The sequence below is a fragment of the Diadema antillarum genome, unplaced genomic scaffold, assembly GCF_040938485.1.
Source record: "Diadema antillarum isolate AM-2024a unplaced genomic scaffold, OU_Dant_1.0 seq00000275_RagTag, whole genome shotgun sequence".
Classification (NCBI taxonomy): Eukaryota; Metazoa; Echinodermata; class Echinoidea; order Diadematoida; family Diadematidae; genus Diadema; species Diadema antillarum.
The window spans coordinates 45,807-53,763 of NW_027271307.1; positions in this window are offsets into that span (position 1 = coordinate 45,807).

Genomic DNA, 7,957 nt, shown 5'->3' on the forward strand with positions numbered 1-7,957 from the left:
AAGGATATTACCAGGTGTGTCATATACATGGGTGAATTTGGATATAGTTTAAGATCAAGGGTAATGTGAGGAGGATGATGGGAGAGTGGAGGGGACGGGACCGATGTAGAGGTTCAGGGTTGTAGGAGTAGCACCTACGGAGAGTTGCTTTGGGTACGGGCTTGTTGGTTCAGAGCTTCCGTTCATTTGTTAAAGGTCCTGTTTACCTTTGGGAATAGTGATTTTAAAGATGTTCAAGATATCACATTTGATGCATATGTGTAAGTCTGTTGTAAGGCAAAACATCCTACCATATATAACATTTTTGCAATAGAGCCTAAAATGTAAGAAGATATCAGTATTTTTTCCATTAAACCATAACTGTAGACGGTTTAGTCTGGAAACATTTTATTATAACTATTGTTCACATTTTGTTTATTTAACAATACTTAACATGAATATACGGATTCCAATTTATACAGTGGTTGTTTCTATCCCTAACTCACATTTTAGAACTATTTAAACGCACTAATGCTGGGTTTTTGTTTCTTCCTCAAAAGGTAAATCATGCCTTTAATTTTGTAGCACTTTTTCAGCTGGCATCAACGATGATGAGCATGGGACTATACTCTTGGTAATGATTTAAAGGGATGGTACAGTTTGGGCTGAGATGAGGCTTCAGGTTTCCAACTTTTTTCATGAGATAGTGAGAATAACCTCTTATAAAATATGAAAGAGCATACAATTCTAAGAAATATTCAAAGGGTTTTTTTAATAGAATTAGGTTTTGAAATGGCTGAGATATCCGGAAACAAAGAAATTCTAATAGAAGGTGGAATCCACCTTTCATTAGGACCATTTTGTTTAACTTTGATCGTGGATATCTGAGCCGTTTTTAAACTCTCAGTCTCTCAGTGGGCTGCCAAACTTTTTGTACCAAACTTTTTGTGCTACTTTGTTGGTGTTTTCAATCAATTTTTGCATCGATCTTTTAATCCAAGAGGGGCCCACACTCTACAAGCATTGTCTTTTTAGTGGGTCCCTCCGTTTTTTCACACAGTGCATATTGACAATAAATTTCACTTTCGTTACCTCAGCACATATTGCAATGTTTCGCTACTGTAAATTTTCATTAATTGTTGTTTTCTCTGTACAACTTTACATGCATTGTTTCTGTCACTGAAGAAAGTGAGATTTACGTTTATATATTATTTTATTATGGAAAAACGAAATAAATTTGAACTTGAACTTGAACTTGAAAACCGATTTTCATCAAATAAACTTCGAATTGCTCTTAGAATTGTATGCTCTTTGATATTTCATACGCGATTTCTAATTGTCTTGCAATAACTTCAAATCTGAATCCCCACCTCAACCAAAACTATTTCTTTAATTGCAATATAAAAGTATCCTAAATGAATGCACATAATGTTATTATACAGGGAATTCCAGAACATAGGTCCACAATGGACATAAATTGATTTTATAAAAGTTTCTGCTTGTTAAGAGTAAAATATTTGACGTGTTGGGTATTTATGGTTGGATTTGCTTTGAAGCTGTTGGTTTGTTGTTGCTGTTGCTGTTGTTGTTGTTGCTGCTGCTGTTTTGAAACATTGTCAAAACGTGATTTAAGAAAAAAAAATATTTTTATGAATGAATTGTCCCGATTGAAATAAACGTTAATCATTTATCTTATAAATTTTGTTTTCAGGAAATTATATATCTGTATGTGATCTGGAAGGGACCTTGCAGATAATATAATTTTTCGTTTGTATAAGTAAAATTCAATCTTTGTGGAATACGTGTTGCCCCACGCAAGTACTCTATTGGACGGATTCATAATTCAGATAAGATATAGAATCAAGGTAGAATATAACGCTAATTAAGTAAACATGTTTAGGGAAACATGTTTTAATTTTGCTGATACTACCTATACTTTGGGGAATATTTCGACATAAGCTATGAACATGCCGTTTCCAGAAAAGTTATTCAGAATTACATTAAAGAATCTTAACGAACTTGCCTTTCGCTAGGATTGTGCTATCAAAGAATATTTCACCAGGTATAGATTATTACCGAATAACATGATAACTTCGCTTTTTGGTTTCTATAGGTATAACTCTAATGAAACTTTATGAAGAAGAATGTGATTATGATGTTTAACTGCCTTCATTGTGTGAAGGAATAACTCATAACTATGTCTTGACAAGGACGGTTTGTCTTTAGATCATGCAGTCATCATAATTTATGATTATCATTACCATTACATACTACATGCGTAAATATTTTCATAATGCATTACTCAAATTTAATAATCGTTTGAATTTGTCAAGGAGATGATAACATCGCCTCACAACTGTCTCATTTATATCAGAAAAACAAGCAAAGCATATGAAATATGAAATAAAGATCAAGCTTTATCAAACCAATGATAAACCTTTTCTAATGTAGCCAATCGTTCTACAGCAGTTTGATGTGATGAAAATAATTTCTTCTCTGTGAAGTTGTGTCAAAGAAACAAAATTATAGTGAAGGTTTGTGTGCAAACAAAACAAAATTTAAGTATTGTGCATATGAGGCCATAACACTATCAATGTCTAAGTGACTTTCAGGGTCAGTATTTCGTGACAAAGTGAAACTTTCAATGCTCAGGCCCTGATTCCGCCCCAGCTTGATTTTAATGTCTATGTAATTGGTCTGTTTTATTCTACTTTACTAAATGGTTGCAATTTTAACCCGGGGTGACTTTTCACTTTCCAACGTGTTGGAACCAATGAGGGAGTTCACGGTTGTAATTTGCGCATGTGCAGAACAAAGGTCAAATGAGAATGTCTGTGTAATTGCCACTGACTTTGAAATGTAAAGAAGTCTCGAGAAACTACGAGAATCTCAATTATGTCAGTACAATGTATGTGTTTCAGACTAAATTGGAATGTACAGGTGTAAGTCATTCATCAACACTGTTTAGCATAATCTCTCCATGCACTTTCTCAACATTGATTTAATACAAGATGACATGCTTCAAGAAGGAATTCTTGATCACAACACATGTCCATGTTATTTCAGAGTCTGTGGTGTAGGGGTCAAATGAGACATGCACTAACCGTGAACTCCCTTATACTTGTACCAAGCGTCAGATGACGGTTGATTATTTACGGTGCCTTCGCGTATATACAATGTAGTTTGTAGTTCACTGGAAAGTCTTCAAGCAGAACCGGCCCAACAAAAATCATTAAAAGGAAGTGCGCCAGCTATTGTTTTGAGAGGCACTTTGCAGTATCCAAGTAAATGGGAAGACATCAAAGAGATTGAGTGTATGTAATCTCTCTGGGAGGTATACATTAAGTTGGGAGTGGGGCGGATAAGGGTATTGTGAAAATACATATTGCTCTACTAGCTGAAGCGGTGAGACCATTAAACTATTTTTGGTTTTAAATCCGGTAGCCTGTTACCTAAATAATCGCTAATTCTAACAAACGAATGTTTGTTATCGGACAATGGCATACAGTATTTGGTGAATCTTAAGTGGTAAATTGTTAACAAATGACTACTATAGTATGTTAGGGGACCACAGATGGTAGTGTTGAGAGATAAATGAAACACACGAATGTGCAAGGTACCAAAACATTACCTATGTATATGTATGTATGTATGTATGTATGTACGCATGCATACATCCATACATTACTTGAAAAATAGCCCCTTAAAGGCTCAGTAAGAACAATACCACTGCACCAAGAGATAAATCACAGTTTACTTTTTAACAGAAAGTGACAAAGCACAATACTCATCACTAAAAGTACATGAACTCCGACACGACGTGCTAATGTGCACGACACAAGGGGGTGGGGGGGGGGGGGTAAAGGAGGAGGGGAGGGCCGGGACAGCAAGGCATGAGTAGTCTATCACAGCTTCATTGAGCGAGGGCTGCAGTCAAATGGATTGGGGATAAAATAATCTGTGATTGGAGGGCGTACTGTAGTTGCAATTATATATGCTCGATCATGCACTATACTAGATTATAGACAGACAAATACTAAATCATTCTGAGCCCTGTTTGTCTCGCCGAGGCCGCAGAACTGCAAGAGGGATAATTATTAGTATTTTAGTTCTGTCGTCCAGTTATGGTGCATCAATGAAACATTATTGTTAAAGGGTAAACAATAGACCCCCGATCTGCCAAAATCAGCAGCATAAGGCACGGCCATGCACTATACCGAAATATTCGCATGATATCACGTGATGCAATCTAACCAATCAAAACGCATGGCATACTTGGCCTTTACCATTTTAGACTACATGTAGTTCATGACAGAGCATGTACCATTACTATCCATTATAGTAAGTAATTTATCATGGTTATTATGCTGTGGTACTCTTTTTATTTTGTCGGGAGTCCCCTTGACGAACTCGTAGTGACAGTGCATGACCATGCACCATAAGAAGATCAACTCATGCCAAGTAGTGCCAGTTCCAGCAATAAGACTGATTTGCTGAAATACACATTTTGCTGAACAACGCTCTTTCCAGGAAGGATGGTCTTGCATGAACTCTTAGAGCGCCAGCGAGTGCTCTAAATATAGCTCTGGTGAATGAACATCATAGCGTGCGTTGATTGAGCACCGGCCTGCTTGTATATATAGTTTTTCATACTATTTTAAAAGGCGGATAGATCCCCGTGTTTATAATATTATGAACTTAAATCCCACGTTGGCAAGTTGTTCAATGTACGATTTAGCGTTTCCGCTGGTATTGTGATGTCCGTGTTTTGTTTTGTTTTTTCACATGGATGAGGGAATTTATGTTGAACGAAACTTCTTCAAATAACATAAAGGGTAAATCTTAGGCTTTCACGAAAAAGTTAAAACCATTCCTTGTCAAAGTCTTATGACACCTTTCAACTCACAGTACGACTAGCTGAAGGCTAGGTGATGCAATTCCCATATTTTTTATTCTGTTATTTTTTCTTCTTGTTGTTTGTCTGTTATTTTTTTCTAACCGCCGCTACAAGGCCTGGTTCGAGGACCAGCCTGTTTGACGATGAAGTGCAGTAACCAAGGATAGGTAAACGCGACGAACAAAATGGGCAATTAAATTGCGGGAACACGCGCCAATGTTTTACCCGGCAATAGAAAATGGGAGGGCTGGGGGAAGGAAGGGGCGGGGCCGGTGCGCGGGACCGGGTAGATGGTGGATTTATGCTCCTCAGAAATCTGTCAAATGCAAGCAGTGCGCGTCGAATGCAAGCGGTGTCATATAGGGATGATTTAGAATGTATCATGTATCCAGTTAATGTCGTGGCAGATCTGCCCGCCCCGTCAGTGTCAGTGTTTGGTGTCACTTCACACACTAACACGTACACACATGGCGCGGATACAGTCATATTATTGTGAGTTAATGGCATCCTTGATAGGCTATGCTTAGCTATCAACTGTTACACTCCCCCCCCCCCCCCTCTCCCTTGCGATACCCGATAATGTGCAAGGATATAGACGTTAACACGTCCATTATAGGGGCCGAGGGTTGACATGATATTGGAGCAACTTAATTATACCAGCATCTGTTTCATTGCGTGTGATAATTTCCCTACATATTTTGTCTATCTCCATTATTCAGAATACCAATAAGTTGTTCAATTTGTCTGTTATTACTGCAGACTGATAAGCGATTTTCTACGCCATGAAGGTGTTATTGAAATATTGTTTGTTTGGATTTATTCTGCTTCGCAAGACAAACCAAATTCAATTATATTGCTGTAGAGAATTAAGCACAGCATAAATAGATTACAAAGGAGCAAACAGAAGTACAATCTCATGTAATACTACAACATGATTATATCATAAAGCATTTCTGGTTGTATAAATCATAAATGACGGTACATTTAATTCATCGAGCAAGCAGGAGATCGTCAGCATAAGCATGGCTTGACTGGCTTATGGCCTCATTTGGAATTAAGCTCAGGTTTGCTGCTCACAAAAAGGTAGGTTTTTGCGATATTATAGTATCTAGAATGCAGAGAAAGATGTAAGGTATACTGTGCGCCTGCGCGTGAAGTATGTGCACAGTTCCAGCCAATGCGAACAGGTGTTGACGATCAAGAGTTGCCATGTATACCGCCCATTCAATCGTATATATTTTATATGTTGAATTATGGTCGATCATTTCACAGAGAGAAGGGGGAGATGGCGGTACAAGCTCTAACTTTCCTTCGAAGATAACGATTTAACATGACTGAGGTAAAAAAAAAAAAAAACATTGTCACTTCTATTGTAAACAGTATGATCATGTATATCATGCGACAGTTTGTAGTCACCAAATGCGAAGAATTTTCTCAAAATCGAGTACCAGACATGATTCTAGTTAGAACTCTTGGTACCAACCTACCTTGTTGCGTCATGATTAATGGAATACCTTAAATATACTCCAAGTTTCTATTTTGTGGGGTTACCCCACCGTGGGGTTACCCCGGTCTTAAGAATTGATTCTTGGTATAATGTACTAGGAATTCATTTCGCCGATGATCGAGGATCGAACTATTTTAAGGAAATCACAATCGTTTCAAAGTTTGTTTAACCTTAGCCCAAGAAAGAGAAAACGCATAATAAAGCAATTTTTCCTATGCACACGAGCGGAATTTTATTGCAAATTTAAGAACCCACGGTGACTGAAGTTTTGCGTGTGGCCTTCTGTCGTTAAGCTATTGAATTAAATTTCTGCATTCTGAGTGTGTCGACGTCTCTATTCTAAAACGAAGATTGCTTTTCTTATTGTCGAACCATCCTATAGCGCCTTGGAATAAAATGATACAAAAACGCAACATCTCAACACGCTCTGTCATAAGGAGAATCGAAAGTAACGTCGCACAATGGCATCGGGAAATTAAGTTCTCCTTAACATGATGAATGATGTTACGTCCTAGGCATGATCATTGTCGCATCCCTTTTTCTTCTTCTTTTCCTTCTTTTTTTTCCGCGCGAATGTTTGATCTTCTCGCGCTATGATCGTCTTGGGCCTAGGGCGGTGTCACGTGCACAAGGATGGAAGCCATTTATCAAAATAGATACGACAGACGATTAGCAAAGATAATCTACCGTTCTTTATGCTATTTGTTTTTGGCGGGCTGGCCGAGTTCCACTCGAGTGAAAATCGTCACGTGCGTCTTTGCGTCCTAATGCATCGCAGCTCAGTCCGGTCTTTCTACATCTCCATCAAGCCAGGGATGTACGCCTTTTCTCCACTTTGCTGGAGGAGAGAGGGATAAAGAGGGAGGGAAAGAGAGGGAGAGAGCTGCTAAAAAGTCAAATGCATGTTCAAGGCAACTTCAGCACATATGGGTTTATTGGGTAACAGTCAGGCCCGTGGATTCTGAGAGGCTAGCTCCGGCGCTGTTATCCCCCGAACCATCTGGCGAGGAGTTCGTGCCGATGTACGTCGAGAAATCGACAGCAAACTGCGTCCTGTCTTCCCCCACTGGCTTCCAACGAGCATAATTGATGCCAGTGTCGGAAGAGGAGGGGGAAAAAAGGAGTGAGAAATGGCAAGTCCCCTCGGGGTAAATTAGCGACGAATTACCCTCACATATGCCGGGTTTACGAGACTGAAGTAAGCTCTGGTAGGAGGCCGGCTACTTCAGCACGATTCGCTCTCGCGAGGCGCGAAGTGTCGAGAGTTCGTCGCGCTCCGACGAAGACGAGTTAGACGAAAGGAGAGATGGTTTCTTCGCAATATCTCCAGAGGGCAGCTACTCGCCCAGCAACAAAGGTGATAGCATTACCTGAAACGTTTGGAAAACCATAATCCCTCCTGCTAACTCATTTTTGGCTTCTCTGGTTGTGCAAAACTGCCGATCAATTATTATTAGCACACCAGAGAATTAGATGAAAAACCTGCCACGGTCTTCCCGCTTCGTGCCGGCGAGGGTAACGGGGTGACGATGCCTAAGCTGACAAGACATTCTATAAGATTTTCGTTAAATATT